Raw genomic sequence first — 19,696 nt, 5'->3', positions numbered from 1 at the left:
AAAAGTAGAACACCCCCAAACAGGCCAAAAGCAACAATGCAAAAACTCACACTTAGAAAATGTTCGCCCTACCAGTCAACATCGGTCCAAACGCACTCTGCAGCTAGGCCCTAACTCCCCTTTCCAACCATGGATTTTCTTCAAACCACTTGCAACCAAAATTAGACTATCCCAGCAGTGCTCCAAGACCCCCCAACCCCCCCCCCAAAACACCAGGAACCCCCCAAACACTCCCCCGAAAACACCAAAGTGAGCAAAAATTGAAAAACAAAATCACCATGGATTTTGTCCAAACCACTGATTCCGATATTAGACCTTCCCAGCATTGCCCCCAGACCCCTGAACCCACCCGCAAAAAAGTAGAACACCCCCAAACAGGCAAAAAGCAAAAATGGAAAATGTGACACATCATTTCAGGCCTACTTTCAAAATCAATCCAAGCGGGCTCTGCAGCTAGGCCCTAACTCCCCTTTCCCACCATGGATTTTCTTCAAACCACTTGCAACTAAAATTAGGCATGCCCAGCAGTGTTTCAAGACACCCCAACCCCCCCAAACACCAGGAGCCCCCAAAAACACAAAGTGAGCGAAAATTGAAAAACAAATTCACCATGGATTTCGTCCAAACCACTTGATTCCGATCTTAGACCTTCCCAGCATTGCCCCCAGACCCCTGAACCAACCCGCAAAAAAGTAGAACACCCCCAAACAAACAAAAAGCAAAAATGGAAAATGTGACACTTAGAACATTTCAGACCTACTTCCAAAATCAATCCAAGCGCGCTCTGCAGCTAGGCCCTAACGCCCTTTTCCCACCATGGATTTTCTTCAAACCACTTGCAACCAAAATTAGGCATGCCCAGCAGTGCTCCAAGACCACCCAACCCGCCCCCCAAACACCAGGAACTCCCCAAACAGCCCCCGAAAACACCAAAGTGAGCGAAAATTGGAAAAAGAATCACCATGGATTTTGTACAAACCACTTGATTCCGATATTAGACCTTCCCAGCCTTGCCCCTGGACCCCTGAACCCACCCGCAAAAAAGTAGAACACCCCCAAACAGGCAAAAAGCAAAAATGGAAAATGTGACACTTAGAACATTTCAGGCTACTTCCAAAATCAATCCAAGCGTGCTCTGCAGCTAGGCCCTAACTCCCCTTTCCCACCATGGATTTTCTTCAAACCACATGCAACCAAATTAGGCATGTCCAGCAGTGATCCAAGACCCCCAAACAGCACCCAGAAAACACCAAAGTGAGCGAAAATTGAAAAAAAAAATCACCATGGATTTTGACTAAACCACTCGATTCCGATATTAGACCTCCCCAGCATTGCCCCCAGACCCCTGAACCCACTCGCAAAAAAGTAGAGCACCCCCAAACAGGCAAAAAGCAAACATGGAAAATGTGACACTTAGAACATTTCAGGCCTACTTCCAAAATCAATCCAAGCGCGCTCTGCAGCTAGGCTCTAACTCCCCTTTCCCACCATGGATTTTCTTCAAACCACTTGCAATCAAAATTAGATCTTCTCACGAGTGCTCCCAGACCCATCAACCCAGTCACAAAAATCTAGAAGACCCCCAAACAGATCCCCAAAAACATGCTATACTGCTACCTCGCAGAGGCCTACCCTTTGAGTACCCCGTAGTGCTGAATCCATTCGGTGCCACTCCCTACCCCAAAGGCATGCGCTAACAGTTAGCGTCTGAGAAAACAACAATACGCATGTGCGCCGTCTTGATTTGTGAGGTGCCGGTTTTTTAGGAACCCGGTGGTGCCAGGGGATAACACCCGAACACCTCTGAGTTCTCCCTGTTCCGGACCACAGGAACCAAGAGTCTTCTAGTTGAAGTCAGAGATCGAGTTTTAATGGCTGCAACCAAGTAACATGTGTCCTAGAAGCACGACAGCACGGGTCCTAAGTTCTCAGGAGACTGTTTGTTTTTACAGAACCAGCCTTCTCCTTTTATACAAAAATAACAGCTGCAGGCAAGAATTCTTTAGTTTATGATACGGTCATATACATATTTCCAAAATAGAACAAAAAGCGAAGTCATGATGACCAACCCATATTTTAGATGTCCAGTTCGTGATGGATTACCCAGCCAGGCCCAGAACTACCATCAGATATCGATGAAACCCCAATAAAACCGGGCACCTCCTTGTCGTAAAACTTAGCCATAAACAAGGAACATGGACAGGTGTATGTGTGTAGAAAACATGGCCTGTATGTAGTGAATGGTTTAGGGCATGTTATGCATTGATGCTATCTTTGAGTACCCCGTAGTGCTGAATCCATTCGGTGCCACTCCCTACCCCAAAGGCATGCGCTAACAGTTAGCGTCTGAGAAAACAACAATACGCATGTGCGCCGTCTTGATTTGTGAGGTGCCGGTTTTTTAGGAACCCGGTGGTGCCAGGGGATAACACCCGAACACCTCTGAGTTCTCCCTGTTCCGGACCACAGGAACCAAGAGTCTTCTAGTTGAAGTCAGAGATCGAGTTTTAATGGCTGCAACCAAGTAACATGTGTCCTAGAAGCACGACAGCACGGGTCCTAAGTTCTCAGGAGACTGTTTGTTTTTACAGAACCAGCCTTCTCCTTTTATACAAAAATAACAGCTGCAGGCAAGAATTCTTTAGTTTATGATACGGTCATATACATATTTCCAAAATAGAACAAAAAGCGAAGTCATGATGACCAACCCATATTTTAGATGTCCAGTTCGTGATGGATTACCCAGCCAGGCCCAGAACTACCATCAGATATCGATGAAACCCCAATAAAACCGGGCACCTCCTTGTCGTAAAACTTAGCCATAAACAAGGAACATGGACAGGTGTATGTGTGTAGAAAACATGGCCTGTATGTAGTGAATGGTTTATGGCATGTTATGCATTGATGCTATCTTATTCGGCCACTGGGAGAGGAGCTGCCCAAACAGGTTTGGCTGGAGGCAGTGGAGTCAGTTTGGCCAGGTCATGGGGAAGTCAGCTAAGGTGGACGTGTCCTTTCGGATCAAACTCGGCCTTAATCGATTGACTTATATGAGGGCAAGCCATAAGATGGATGCCGTTCACAAAATGGAGTCCGAGGGTTCAGAATGGAAATCATGATTTAAGGGTGTTAGCATCACTCGATCATGACGCAAATGTATAGGGATAATGTCCTACTCATTACCGGTCTGTAGACACCAAATTCGTCATGGTACGATGATATTTTGTGACACGAGTGTTGGACCTCGGTACCATATCACAGCATGGTCCAGAATTTCGGAACCACAGCCCCTCCTTTTGCCCTCATATTAGGCAATAACTCATGCTAATCTGAGTCCAAATCTGTATTATTGGATTCATGGAGATGCTGCTGTAGCATCATTCTGTTGCTCAATTCGTCCCTCGACACAGGCTTCCTTACACATGAAGTAGCACAGAGGCCACATATTGCAGGAGCGCACTGTACAAACAGGCAGAATATAAACAGAACGGCTAAGATCATCCCAATGAAGATCAGAGTTTTCCATCCCCAGGCAGAGATCAGTACCCAGAACCACCCTAGCAGGGACCAATCCCCTTTTTCCACGTGAAGGGAATCGGAGATTTTGTGCTCTTTGGAGATGGCCTGGTACACTGTTGGAGCATTATCAGGGATGAAAATGCAGCAACTGGATTGGATCACCCTACATACACCACCACGGTCTGCAAGTATGATATCTAGGGCAACCCGGTTCTGAAGAGTCATAAGTCGGTCCGACTGAAGCTCAGCTGTCAAGTTATTAAGGGCACTGGCCGTTTCGGTCACGGCGGATTCGACTACCCTCGTTAACTGGCGAATGTTCCTGCTGTTCACCATAGGCCCCCAAAAGGGCAGAAAACCCTTTGCGAAGTCCCCAAACTCTTGACCCGCAGTGTCGTCTTGACTCACGACACCCCTAACTGTCCTTGTCCGATGGTAATCTGCCCCGGCCGTGTAGGTGGGTGGCAGCAGAAACGAGATAAAACATGTGCCCGAGAAGTCAGGGGGCAACCATGTGTATGCTTTGTCATGGCAGATGAAGTATGTACCTTTAGCCGCTAAGAATGGAGCTGAAGTTCGGGATGCAAACACGTACGTCTCCGTGCATACACTCTTCCCCAGCTGTGCTGTGGGATCCCTGCCAATACCTTGCAGACATAGGTGACCTCGGTGGGGTACTATCCAAACCGGGGAGGAGTTCTTCGTTTTCTGGCTCTCACTTAAGGAAATCCCATACTTAGTGATGTTCCATCTACTTTACGGGGTAAACTCATCTTTGGGAATCGTTCGATATGTGTCGATATCCCTGCTCATATTCATTACTCCTGCCACTAGTGCCTTGTTGCTGGAACTGCTCCCTGTGGTACGCGGGGGATATGGTTCTATGGCAAACAGGAACATTGTCTGAAAAGCCCACAGAGAACCATAGTAACTGAATGGCAGGACAAAGTAAGGGATGCCCTTATCGGTTGTGTGTGGCATAAGTCCACAGATCCAACAGTTCGAGGTGTTCATTATAGACTGGTGCTGGTGTAGGAGCTGGATGAATGAGTTATTGACAAATTCTAGTCTTCTGGCTGACTCATGTTCAGGTAGAGGGTGAAAGGAGTGTGTAGGAACAGTAGGAGGAGGTGTGGGCTGAGTGTTGTTTACAAAGGTAACTTGAAACGTGGATAGAGTATAGGCAATCAAGAACATCATTATGCTACACAAAATTAAAATACATAGTATCAGAAATCTTTTTCTGGCCATCACTGTGCATATTTGCTTTTTAAAGTTTGTGGATCTAGCAGGTCTCTCTACCCTCGGAAACTCCATCCTCTAGTTGATGCCCGCGGTGGGAGTTTGATTCTGCCAAGGAGTGCTTTCTGTTCAGTCTGGGGTAATTCCCTCAGACAAACCAGAACCGTTGACCTAAACGTCCCCAGCTGCACTCCCCAGACTATCAACTGCGACCCTAGCAGCAGAACCGGATGGCGGTTCGAAAATCAAAAATGAGCAAGTTCCCTGGGCGAGAGAGCTGTAAAGTCAAAAATAGTTCTTAGGGGAAAAGAAAGTCGCATAAATTTTCTTTTATTAGTCCCTTTTTCTCGACCTCAGATTATATCGTTGTTTCCCAGGTACGGTGTGGTCTTCAAACAATGTTTCGGGTTCTGTAGTGTCCAACTGCATTGACGGTGGCACAAATCCTTGCAAAATATGATCACTCTCTTTTTCTGTACCACTTCCTTTCAATTGTGCATCGCTGAAGAGTGCAAAGTGCGGTACGAACTCGGTCTCGGAGTCAGCGATTCCCTCCTGGACCCACCGGTCATATGGAAGAGGCAGAGGGACCCGGTTACAGTGGGTCCCGTGGATCCAGTTCGTCTTTCCTTCCACCCGAACGGCTGATCTTGTGGAAAGAAGGACGAGGTAATGTCCGGTCCACCTGGGCTGTTCGTTGTTCGTGCGCTCAAAATTCCGCACCAGCACCCAGGTGCCGGGTTCAATGGAGTGACCTGGATCATCAGAGGCTGGCGGAGAGGAACTGTGAACCTGTTGGTGTAAAACACGCAATTTAGTTGTCAATTCGTGTAAATAGTCAAGCAGTACAGGATGCTCTACTTCGCTTATCTTCTTGGGTCTTGGCACGCCCCAGATGTTGGCTGGGCGGCCAAACACGATTTCATAAGGGCTAAGTCCTAATCTAGAATGGACAATCATTCTGGTAGACAGGAGTGCTAAAGGCAGGGCGTCATGCCATTTAAGACCTGTGCTGGCTTGGATCTTGGCTAGTTTGAGTTTTAGAGTGCCGTTGTAGCACTCTACTAAACCTGCTGATTGGGGGTGATTTGCAGCGTGAAATTTCTGGTGGATGCCTAGACATTCGCACACTCTCTTCATCACTCGTCCCACAAATTCACTTCCGTTATCACTCCAGACCATTCTAGGCATACCAAACCTAGGGAAGAATTCCTTGACAAGGGCTTTGGCAGTTGACAAGGCAGTGTTGTCCTTAAGGGGATACGCTTCCACCCACCTGGAGAAAGCGCAAACAACAACAAGCACGTATTTCAGATTGTTGCACCTCTCCATGTGGATGAAATCGAGCAGCAAAACCTCGAACGGATACGTTGGAGGCGCAAAATGACCAGCTGAAGTTGGGGTTCCCCTACCGGGATTGTACTTCAAACACACCATACAGTTCCTGACCAAATTCTCCGCGCATTTCGGGATACCACTATTCTGCCATACTGGGGCCAACAGTTTACAGATTCCTTTCACACTGATGTGCGCCATTCCATGGGCCATTGTCACCACTGCGAGTACATATGCGTCAGGTAATAGCCATCGCTGATGTTCTGACAATTAGACCCAACAACCATTCGCATCCAATCTTCCCTTGCTTTCTCTCCATTCATTCACCTCTTTATCAGTGGCATCAGCTTGTATGGACTTCACACTTTCAATAGTGCCCTCACACATACCCACATCAGCAATCCATCTAGCAGGACCTACAACATACATCCGATTAATTGTGTTCCTTGCAGTCTCTTTCGCAACCTCGTCTGCAAATGCATTCCCACGACCAACATCATCTTGAATCTTTCTGTGTGCACTGCACTTTACAATCGCAACTTGTAGTGGCAAGGTCAGTGACTCGAGGAGCTCGTTAACTAGCTGACCATGTTGGATTTTTCAAGTCAAGTCAAGTCAAATAGGCTTTATTTCGACATAAAAAATATCTTAAAAAGCATACATACATATAAAATTCTTTTCGAAGCATTGAGAGTAAAAAGTGTAAAAAACCCCTTGCATGATGGGAATCAGCAATTTTTACTATTATTATTTTTTAGGGGGAGAATTATATAAATTACCTAAAAAAGGTATGTTTGTGAAACAGACCGAAAAAATAAAAACATGATTAAACAATTTGTCTAAGTCTTTTTGACCGAATCCGCCATGCCCACCCAAGATACTTCGAGGTGGCGCATGCATAAAATGTGCGAGTGTCTGAAAGTAATATCCTTAATGCCACATTACAATGTCTTGTACCCAGTGTGAGACACATGGGTTTTAGCCATTTCATCCTTGGAACCTTATAGGCAGGACACTCAAATAAAAAATGAGGGACAGATTCACGGCGCTGTGGGCAGAAGGGGCACCACGGAGCAGTCTGGTGAGGAATTTTCCAGTGGCTTGTGAGTTCCATTACGGGGAGAAGACCTATTCTAAATTTGAAATACAGGGATCTTTCCCATGGGGCTGAGATAATGTCCAAATACAGTTCTCTAATGGGGACATCTTTAGACTCCATAAAGTTTCTTGTCGATTTACAAATCGTTGCAGAAGAGATTCTTTTGTCTGCCACCCATCTCCAGTAGAGTTGTTTTAGCATTGATTTGGGCGGGGCTGTCTGTTGATGCCATGCTTCTTCCAGCCCCAGATTTTTGCACCATGTGACGTCAGGAACCCACGTTCACGCCACAATCTTCCAAAACTATGGGCCACGCCGAAGGCGTATTGGCTATCGGTATATACATTCACTCGCTTTCCTTTTGCCAACACACACGCTCTTGTAAGTGCAACCAACTCTGCTGCTTGCGCAGAATGGTGCGGAATGCGCGCGGTCTCTACAATCGTGTGCAATGTTGTCACAGCATATGCTGCAGTCGTATCACCATTTGGCAACTTGAAGCATGAACCATCAACCCATAAAGTATCATTACATTCAGGAAGGGGAGTGTCCTGCAAGTCTACTCTCCCTTTTGTCTCTTCTTCTGTCCTAAAGCAGCAATCATGTTTTTCAACCTCATCTGTCTCTGCCGAGATGGGCAATAACGTGGCGGGGTTGAGTGTATCACACCTCGTTATTAGGTATGGGCGAATTTTGCGAATCTCGCGTTCGCGAATTTTGCGGATTTGCGAACTCGCAATCCGCAAAATCCGCGAATTCCCGCGAATTTGCGGATTCTTTTTTTTTTATGTTCGCACGGGTTTCTGCAAGTTCGCGAGGGTTTTGTACAATTTCGCAAATTGCGAAATTGTACAAAACGCGTGCGAACTTGCAGAAACCCGTGCGAACACAATGTGCCCAGTAGGGTATGTGCCTCTTGTGTGAATAAAAGGTCAGAAAAAGATCAGTTCAGCAGATGAAGAGAAAGAAGCTCGGGTATTGCGCTCGTGAAAGTCAAGGATTAAAAGCCTATCCAGCATCACAGCTGATTTTCCACGGTAGATTTGGGAAGAAGGCACACTTGTCCAGCCTCGACGACGCTCACAATTGTTTTTGGGCTAACGAATGAGTCACTGAATTTGAGCATCAACTAGTTCAAGCGACAATGTGTGTGTTACTATGCAATCGCCCCGAAGGGCGCAGGGGTCCCTTGAGTGAGCTGCAGACCTGACCTGTGCCCAGCCATGCAACTATTTTACAATGGCGCCAGCAAGCTGCCAGCACCGTTGTACAATAGTTACAAAGTTAGCTTGCACAGGAAGCACTGAGATAAAATAAAGCAGCACCTGCTTCGTTTTATCTAGTGGTTCCTGTGCAAGCTAACTTTGTAACTATTTTACAACGGCGCTGGCAGCTTGCTGGCGCCATTGTAAAATAGTTGCATGAGTGGGGGTTCAATTTTTGAACCCGTTACGTTCGCGGATTTTTTTTTGCGGATTTTGCGGGAAATCCGCAAAATTCGCGGATTGCGGATTTCCCAAAAATCCGCAAAATCCGCGAGCGTAACGGATTTCCCGCTCACACCTACTCATTATGTGTATGTGACTTGCTAACAGTGTCAGCTCATAACTGGACAGTCGAGCACTAGTTAAGTGCTGTGTCTTTGTTCTGTTTAGTAAAATGTCTACTGCATGTGGGACCATAACGATCAGGGTATTATTCATGACTAACCCAGCAGACTGTCGAATACAGACAGCTGCTGCAGTAGTGGCTCTCAAGCAACTTGGTAATGCCTTAGCTACAGGATCTAAGGTTGCTGAGAAATATGCGCATGGGCGCTGTTTGTTCCCAAAGTATTGTGTCAGGACTGATAATGTGCAACCTTCCTTCTCATGGACATATAACGTAAAAGGCTTACTGTAGTCGGGGTTGCCCAACACAGGAGCCGAACACAATGCTTCGCGCAACTCGTGGAAACTTGTCTGACAATCTTCAGACCAAGGCATAGGATCGGGTGTGTCTTTATGGATTAGTGCCAGCAAAGGTTTAGCCAATAGGGAGAAGTTCGGTATCCATTGTCTACAGTACGATGTAATGCCCAAGAAGGCACGCACTTCTCTTTGTGTCCTTGGGGCACTCCATCTTGCAATTGCCTGTATTCTTTCTGGGGTCAGTCTCCTTCCCTCCTTCGATAAGATGTGACCTAGGTAGGTCACTTCTTGTCGACAAAATTGCAGTTTTGAAAGAGAGACTTTGTGCTTCATGTCACACAAATGACGCAACAACGACAATGTGGCTTGTTTGCAAATTTCTTCAGTATCTGCAGCGATCAGCAGGTCGTCTACATACTGAATCAGAGTCGCGCCATCAGGTAGAACAATCGTATCAAGTTGTGTTTTCAGAGCCTGACTGAATATCGATGGACTCTCACAGTAGCCCTGAGGAGCGCATTTGAAGCGGAAGCTTCGTCCTCCTAAATTGAAGCCAAAAATATCTCTGCTCTCCTCAGCAATCGGGATGCTGAAGAAAGCGTTCTTCAGGTCAATCACCGAAAACCAAGTGGCTGAAGCTGGAACCATTGTCAATAAGGCAGTAATGTCGGGGACAACTGGAAACTGTGGTACAACGATCTTATTCACTTCTCTGAGATCAATCCCAAATCTGTACACAGGGGGCTGTGAAGGATCAGTACGTTTTAAGACAGGCAAAATAGGACTGTTACAAATGTTGCCTGTTGTCTCCTCAATGACATCTTTCTCGATCAGATCGTATATAATCGTCAACAATGCTTTCTCACATTCGCTAGAGATCTTGTATTGTGGGATACGTGGCAACCTAACATTGGCTTTCAATGTGATGATATACGGTGCTATCTCCAAAAGACCTACATCATTAGAACCACTAGCCCAAACTATATCTGGAAGAGATGACAATTCAATTGGAATATTCTCCTTTGCCATATACATTGGAGAAATCACTTTCTTACCAAGTGTAAGTTGTACTCCAGAAGGATAACAGTACAAAGTAGCAAATAATCTCTTTAGCAAATCCAAACCTAACAAGTTTTCGCCACAACCTGTTGTAAGAATGAGGGGTGCTTTTAATTCGCATGGGCCAACAGAAAGGGGCATAGGACTAGAGATCGGGTTTCTAACCGGGGCACCAGAAAAACCTACTGAAACATTTATTTCGCCAGACAATGGTGCGCCAGGAAGTTTTGAGTGCATAATCGAACTTTTTGTAGCACCAGTATCCAGCAGAAATGGCTCTGACACTCCTGATGTAATCACCTCGACATAAGGTCCATTCTGATCTACTGGAACTGAAACAACTCCCTCTCTTTGTCCATGGCTGTCCTAGCAATTATTACCCTCATTCTCGTTTTCTGCGTAATAGTCATCAGCATAGTACTGAGCTGACCTAGAAGATGCATTATTCTGTTGATCAAAGCTATTCATAGAATTCTGAGGCGGGAGAGAAATGGTGTTCTGGCGGAAATTTCCACGCCCCTTACCCCTAGGAGCCTGTTGAACACCTCTACCTCTCGCACCAGAAACACCATTTAGACGTTGTACCAGAGCTGGACAATTATTCTTGAAATGACCCTCTTCCTTGCAATAGGCACACTGATTCGGACCATACGGCAAACGCTGATGAGAGAACTCGTTTCCTTGCGGGTTTCTCGAATACTGCTGTGGTTGCTGATAATTGGGCTGATTAGGAGTGCGAGGCGGATAGGCTTGCTGGAGAAGAACTTTAGTTTTTAAGTCTTTAGTCTTTGTGTCTGCCTTATCTAGCTAGTCTTTGCGCCTATTTTCGTAGTACTGGGCTGTGGCTAAAATCTGCGCTGACATGGAAACAGCACAAGCACTCTCTGAATCTTTCAATTTATTGCACAGTTCAGGAAGCAAATTATGTACGAATTTGTCTACAAACAATCTTTGACCACCTTTGGTAGCCATATCCTGACCACTATGATCGACGAAAGTCTCTTCAAATCTCGTGAAAAAGTCAGACACATTCTCATCTTTCTTTTGCTTGCACGCAGACAACTTATCCCAATTGACACACAATTCAGGCATTAAGGTCTTCATGTACGTGATAATTCTACCAGGAAGTTCAGCTATTAAAGGCTCAGGTTTGGAACCACCAACTTGTCTAGTATCTGCAGCAGTAATATTAGCCCATGTGTCACCTAGTTCTTGATCATGATCTGCATGACGAATTTTACTCCATAAAGACTGTGGAACGACGTTTCCAAACAACATGTCTACATCTGCTAAATTCATTATACATGAGCTGGCAGTCTGTGATAACTCCTTATAATACCCTGCAGGATTTTTACGTGGATCAGGTAATGTCTGCTTGAGTGCTAAAACTTCAGATCTTTTCCAGGGGACATGTACCCATAAACGCTGGAAATGCGGTGGAACGGGTGGATGTGCATTCGCATCACCTTCCCTCCAAACTGGAGGAACCTCTCTCATAGGGTACTGTCGCGCCTTTTTCCTACCTGACACGTCATCTTCATACAATGATCTAGAGACATTTCCCTTACTCCTATAGGATAATAACAGATCTATTGCTTTTTCAACATCGGCACCTACAATCATGCCTTCATAGAACTTAAAACGCATACGAAATAATTCCTGCATTTTGCGTTTGGGGTCATTTGTCTCCAAGTCTTCGCAAAGATATACGCACACTTCCTCGAATACATATCCCATTGTCGGAAGACTTCCATAACAGACTGTACATCATATCTAACAGTGTCCGTAACCCATTTGCGCGCTAACTCATTCAGCACTTCTCTTTCCTCATAATCAGGCAGTTGACTACACAACTGTCTACGTCCTGTTTTAGGGGTCGTTTTAGGCAACCCAAAGAAAGGTGAGAACAGACCAGTGACAGTACTTGCTACTCTCTGTCGAACAGAAGGAGAAGCTTGCGGAGAGGCAGATGTGCCAGAAAAGACAGGCTGATGTAAAGAGGAAGTCGAGGCAACAGCAGAAGAAGTCGAGGCAGTGGCAGAAGTAGTATCAGGATAAACAGGTGGAGCGGTAGGCAAAGTTGTAGGAGAAGTAGACGGAGTATGTAGCAAAGGCGGCGGCCCTTGAGAAGGCTGCGCCGGAGAAGTAGGAACCAGCTGAAGAGGAGCTGGTGCTTGTGCAAGAGCTGCATTTCGTGCGCCGGGGCGCAGCATAACAAAACGCTTCGGGGTCCAGTAATACTTGATGTGTATGGGGGTGGTGAATTCAATAAATGGGACATTAATGGATCTTTCTCAGATGTTCCCTTTGAGTCTTGTCCTTCATGGGGCAACATCGGGTAGCATTTATCTACTGCTAGTTTCTTGCTTCTGAGCGTTTGTTCACTTTCCTGCTCTTCCTCATTATCCCTGTATGCGATGGCAGCTTGCACCATCGACATACCTCTTTTATTTTTCTTAGCTAATTTCATTTCTTTCTGTTTGGCTTCTTTGTGCCACAAGCGAAAAGAGTCAAACATCGCCGGCCGGGCTTTCTTCTTGAATAGTTTGACCTCGAGGTTATCTAAAATTTCTGCGTCAAAACTACCACATTGGGGCCATTTTATAACACCATCCTTGCGGGTGTATTTTATCCATACCTCATTATACGTGATAGGGCCTACTCCGTGCTTGATATATAACTCATATGTTGGAGTTCCAATCAGAGGAACCGGACACGAATCCTCTAATCGGGAGTCCTTACTACAACCAAGACAAAACAAGTTTCCAAGTCTGCTAAGACCAGGCATCTTCGCTCACTAGTCTAGCTTCAAACTTCAAGGGATTATCTGTTTATGATATTCTCGTGAATACACGAATCCCTCGGTTTTGGCGCTTGCAAGTTCCAAACAAGGTGTACCTCAAGGATACCAAAGACTAAGAACCAAACTAAGGACTAGGAGACGCTCCACTTATACTTAACTGAAGTATTGAAGATCGGTGACGTCACTAGAAGACTCGTCTATCGTTTCGCTCTACCAAGGATCACTGGGTCCAAAACAGGGCGATAGTCAGGGCAGCAGTCCTTCGTAGCCGTCGGGACGCGGGGAACCTCGCAGCAAAGACCTTTGGAACCACTCGACATACAGGGGTCGCTGAAGTGGCTGGCCGTCCTCTGGAACTTTCACACGAAGCTCCTCACGAACATCTGGCTTGGACCGTCACCGCTTGATACCGCCCCAAGTTGGGCACCAACTGAGGTGCCGGGTTTTTAGGAACCCGGTGGTGCCAGGGGATAACACCCGAAGCCCTCTGAACTCCCCCTGTTCCGGACCACAGAAACCAAGAGTCTTCTAGTTGAAGTCAGATATCGAGTTTTATTGGCTGCAACCAAGTAACATGTGTCCTAGAAGCACGACAGCACGGGTCGTAAGTTCTCAGGAGACTGTTCGTTTTTACAGAACCAGCCTTCTCCTTTTATACAAAAATAACAGCTGCAGGCAAGAATTCTTTAGTTTATGATACGGTCATATACATATTTCCAAAATAGAACAAAAAGCGAAGTCATGATGACCAACCCATATTTTAGATGTCCAGTTCGTGATGGATTACCCAGCCAGGCCCAGAACTCCCATCAGATATCGATGAAACCCCAATAAAACCGGGCACCTCCTTGTCGTAAAACTTAGCCATAAACAAGGAACATGGACAGGTGTATGTGTGTAGAAAACATGGCCTGTATGTAGTGAATGGTTTATGGCATGTTATGTATTGATGCTATCTTATTCGGACACTGGGCGAGGAGCTGCCCAAACAGGTTTGGCTGGAGGCAGTGGAGTCAGTTTGGCCAGGTCATGGGGAAGTCAGCTAAGGTGGACGTGTCCTTTCGGATCAAACTCGGCCTTAATCGATTGACTTATATGAGGGCAAGCCATAAGATGGATGCCGTTCACGAAATGGAGTCCGAGGGTTCAGAATGGAAACCATGATTTAAGGGTGTTAGCATCACTCGATCATGACGCAAATGTATAGGGATAATGTCCTACTCATTGCCGGTCTGTAGACATCAAATTCGTCATGGTACGATGATATTTTGTGACACGAGTGTTGGACCTCGGTACCATATCACAGCAGGGTCCAGAATTTCGGAACCACGTTTGCCGTCTCTACCGAACGGCACGACTACCGGCAATACGCATGCGAGCGTGTAGGAACACTCCCTCCCAGCGCATGCGCAGTCTCATCGCGTAACACGCTCTTGACCAGCGCGCAACACCGGACCTGTTCCGAACACTTTATCCTTGTTTGGGCATGTTTCCGCTTCTAATTACTCACTAATTGAAGCGGCTGGCAGTATATAAGAGGCTAGAATCAACTTGACCCGACACACCGTCGGAGCCACGTTAAGGGGAAGGCAGTCTACTAGACCGTGCAGTAAGCGTGAGTTGGGTTGCAAAAACAAGGGCCACCGATTTCTCCCATTACAACTATATGACCCTAAAACCTACCTTTAACATCCTATAGGTTGCTTTATTGAGCAGTGAGGAAGGAACCCCCAATACCACGTTTAGGCTCATGAGGTCAGACAACCTTGATCTATAAGTAAGCCACTATTATCAAATTCTCTTCCTTCCTCCACAGTCAATGTTGGGAAAGATGTTTTGGCGTGTTTCCACTAAGTGTATGTCTGTGTCTACTGTGTGTCTTTTTACTGTTTCATTTTACAGGTTCCTTGAACCTTATTTTCGGTTAATTTTTACCCTCACATAACTAGAAATCATTTTTTCCCTGTTCCTGGACGTCCGACTGTGATGTTTATTATGTTTTTCACCCTACAGGTTCTTCAAACGCCAATTGGGCGCAACAGAGCTTATCTGCAATTCTACACTGATAGGTACATTTCACCTAGTGTTTTTTGGTAAAATACACTTTTACATTTTACATCCATGTGAGTAAGGTGAGGATAACCGTGCATATCCTCGTCCTGAAGAAGGAGTCGTTGAACTCCGAAACATCTCAACGCATTTTATAGAGGTTGATATACCCTAATACGTATAATTGTCAACCTCACCTTGCATCTTTTTAACAATACCAGCCGAGGACATAATAAATAATTTTTTCCTACGAGCCAGGTATTTTTTAAACCCTCACTCTTTTCACCTCACCACTCACACTCCCTCTCTCACACACACAAACACATAGTTCACTATCAGTGCTCCTACGTATCCGTGAGTCGCAGCACGCCGCATCCCGTAGAGGGGTGCGAAGGCCCCGATGATGAAGCATGACACCAAGGGGCCTGTTGGTGTGTGAGGGGCATTTAAACAATACTGTGTGCTCCCCATCACTTTAGGGATCACTACCACTTTCTGAGTGGATTCTATTTTGTTTAAACGAATTACCAGGGGAGACTGAATCCACTTGTTTCTCTCCCTCCCTCCTTTTGTTATATTCACTTTCTTGGAGACAGCCATTGAAAGACCTTTGTGTTAAACTCATCCAAAATGTTTAATGCAGTATGAGATTTCTCCATGGCAAACATGGCTACTGTTGCATGTTTCCGAGTAGCTTGAAAAATTGTGTCCTGCTCAACACCTGCGGTTATCTTTGCTCTGACCCCTGAAAGGAGACACAGTGTGCATTGATGCACATGTAATCAAGGGCTTGGCAACTGGTCCACATGTCTGTTATCAGGTGTATAGTGTGAACAGCACTCTTCTGCAAAGCTGCCCCAATCACCTCCAGCACATCTTCATGTAGTGCTGGAACTGAAACTCTGACAAAATAGGACCGGCTAGGAACCTTCCATTTAGGGAAGACTGTTGCCACAAATTCTAGAAAACCCACCCCTTCCACGAAAGAAAAAGGGAGAAGGTCCAGCGCTAGCATTTTAGCCAGCTTTGCGTTATACAGACGTACCGTTGGGTGGTTGCGTTCAAATGGCGCCTTCGACCACAACATTCCGCTAATGGTGTGGCTGGACCATTTTACGTGATGACGATGACTTCTTCAAACCAGTTAGGCCCAGTGATGTAGTTTTTCGCATTGGTGTCTCTCCCAGACTCTTAGTATGCCTCATACATGTTGCAGGGGTAGAGGGTGTGGGCGATACCACTGCAGTGGTGCTGCCAGGGGTACTGGGTGTACCAGAAAAAATGTCTGTCGCTTCTTCACTTCCCCCCTGCACGATCAGCCTCTCATCATCATCAGATGCAATATCCATGGATACATTTGGATTTGTTTTTCTTTTGGCTTCCTCGATCTTACGTAGGTGCGCCTCCCACTGGATAATGTGGTGTTTTTTGAGAAGACCTCTCTGGCCTCCGGTACCATAGTTGGTACCAAGCTTACCCCGACTAACTAATGTTTTACAAATTGAACAAACAACCATGTTTTCGGCACTTTGGCTAACAGTAAAGAAGTCCCAAACTGGGGTCTGAAAATGTCTGCTGGTGGTGGAGGTGCTACCTTGACTTTCAATGCCAGATGAAGTGGAGGATGGGCGTGGCTGAATTTGTTTCTGTTGTTCACTTACAGCTTCACTTACAGCACCACTACTTGAGGTCAAGCTGGATGGAGGTCCCTGCCGGCCCTTCTGACTAAAAAATATGGAAGCTGTAGGTCGTGTTGGTGTTGTAGTTAAATGCGTTGGTGGTGGTACCAGTGCCACGCCGCCCACATCCTGCTCAGCAGCCATTCGGGATAGGGTGAAAATGTCTGTCTGCTGCATGCCCGCTGATGCTGGAGTGACGACTGTGATGACTGGGTCATCGCCAGACTGTTCATCAGCAGCAGGAGACACCAGTTCTTGTTCATCGTCATCACTCATAACTCGAAGCCTTGCGGGAACCTTCTTTTTAGGCTTAGCTAACTTTGTCGGCTAATGGCGTGACTCACTCTCAGACTGCATTGCCGGGTTCCAATCATGATCAAGGTCATCAGAATGAAGGGGGCTTGAAGAAGAACCTGTAGTAGTATCCCTCCTTGACCTTTTTCTTGCTGGGGATCTGAAAGACAATGGATCATCATCAGGAAGAGTGGCTTCCTCGGATGATGATAGCCCCGCTTGAATATCAATTTCCTGATGTGCCCCTACTTCTGGAGGAACAAGCATTGTAGGCAGCTGTGCCACTCCATGAACCTCTAGTTGCACCTCTCCATGCACCTGTCTATGTGCCTCTCCTTGCGCCTCTCTTTGCGGTTCTACTTGCGCCTCTCCTTGCGCCTCTACTTGCGCCTCTCCTTGCGCCTCTACTTGCGCCTCTCCTTGCCCATGTACTTGCGCTTGTACTAGTTGCACCTGTGGTTGTTGTTGTGGCTGTGATTGTTGAACACTCGTCAGCTGAGTTACACCCGGCGTTGATTGGATGGTACTTTCTTGTGATGAGCCAATATCACTGGTCGATGGTGATTGAGAAAGTAAAGTGGCTGCCTCAGCAGAACTCATGGTCTTGGACCCAACTTGGCGTGGTGGCACTGAGCCTAATGAAGTGGAGGTGCTGCTTCCAGCTTGGTCCCCGGAAAAAAGGTGTCGATGGGCATACCAGTCTCCTCGGTAGGTAGTGCCACTTGCTTCTTCGCTGAGGCGCTACGGCCACCTTTCTTTGGGCCCATCTTCTTCAGATGTCAGAACAGCAGGCCGCAGTTGCACGAGTTGCAGAGTTGTCTTGTCTGTGGCCACACGTGACGTCACGGGACGTTGTGCTGCACACACCGCTGCAGGACTTCTTTCTGGCACTGGTGGTTCTCTTGTGCACCTAAAAGCAATGGAAGCCAGAGGAACATCAGTTAAACACCCCAAAAAGTCGAAAAACACACAACAATCACCACAATCCAATGCCATCCATGCCCTCAATGATGTTTAAATTCAAGACACCCCACAGAAAGACTAGGTCCATGCACAACTGAGTACCCCTGGGCATAATGGTTGAAAGCAAGGCAAACTGGGTGCAGGCCTGAGCACACTGCCTGGCTTCAAAATGGCCCCTTGACCCCCACCACATGGCCAGGCCCTGCCTGTACCAGGCCTCAAAATGTCCCCCACCCACACGGCCAGGTCCCAACAACACCCCAAAAAGTCACACAAAAATCACCACAATCCAATGCCATCCATGCCCTCAATGATGTTTACATTCAAGACACCCCACAGAAAAACTTGGTCCATGCACCACTTAGTACCCTGGGCATAATGGTTGAAAGCAAGGCAAACTGGGTGTAGGCCTGAGCACACTGCCTGGCTTCAAAATGTCCCCTTGACCCCCACCACATGGGCAGGACCTGCCTGGACCAGGCCTCAAAATGGCCCCCACCCACACGGCCAGGTCCCAACAACACCCCAAAAAGTCACAAAAAAACACAAAAATCACCACAATCCAATGCCATCCATGCCCTCAATGATGTTTACATTCAAGACACCCCACAGAAAAACTTGGTCCATGCACCACTGAGTACCCCTGGGCATAATGGTTGAAAGCAAGGCAAACTGGGTGTAGGCCTGAGCACACTGCCTGGCTTCAAAATGTCCCCTTGACCCCCACCACATGGGCAGGACCTGCCTGGACCAGGGCTCAAAATTAATGGCCCCCACCCACATGGCCAGGTCCCAACAACACCCCAAAAAGTCACAAAAAACACAAAAATCACCACAATCCAATGCCATGCATGCCCTCAATGATGTTTACATTTAAGACACCCAACAGAAAGACTTGGTCCATGCACCACTAAGTACCCCTGGGCATAATGGATGAAAGCAAGGCAAAATGGATGCAGGCCTGAGCACACTGCCTGGCTTCAAAATGCAAAAACCAGTTGATGGACAGAATGTAGAACAATGTCATACCTTCACCCCAGTACAGAGATCTGGGCCTAAATCCATCGTTTTTTTGCACTCCACACCACCCCAGTTCAGACATGGCCATATGCAAATCAGCCTTGACCCTGTGCCTCCTGGGAACAGTCCAGCCCAAACTGCCAAGCCATGTCTTTCCTGGACCGGAATCAAGCATCCTAGGACCGGTTTCTGGCTATCAGCCGTCTTCAGCCAGGATAGCTTGACTCCAGTGGTGTGGAGAGCATGGGACTCACGTCTGAGCATACCCATCCCACTCGGGTTGACAAATGCAAAAACCACAGTTGATGGACGGAATGCAGAACAATGTCATACATTCACACCGGTACAGAGATCTGGGCCTAAATCCATTGTTTTTTTGCACTCCACAACACCCCAGTTCAGACATGGCCATATGCAAATAAGCCTTGACCCTGTGCCTCATGGGAACAGTCCAGCCCAAACTGCCAAGCCATGTCTTTCCTGGACCAGAATCAAGCATCCTAGGACCGGTTTCTGGCTATCAGCCATCTTTAGCCAGGATAGCTTGACTCCAGTGGTGTGGAGAGCATGGGACACACGTCTGAGCATACCGATCCCACTCGGGGTGACAAATCCATCACCACCCCCTTTTGTACCGCTTTGTTCGCCATAAGTCGGCAGGGTATGCTCAGACGTGAGTCCCTTGATCACTTTCCCACTGGATTCAAGCAAACCGGGCTGAAGA

This window comes from Lissotriton vulgaris, chromosome 11 (genome assembly GCF_964263255.1).
Source record: "Lissotriton vulgaris chromosome 11, aLisVul1.2, whole genome shotgun sequence".
In the NCBI taxonomy this organism is placed as follows: Eukaryota; Metazoa; Chordata; class Amphibia; order Caudata; family Salamandridae; genus Lissotriton; species Lissotriton vulgaris.
The sequence above is the reverse complement of the archived record's forward strand: the minus strand, read 5'-3'. Positions refer to the sequence as shown.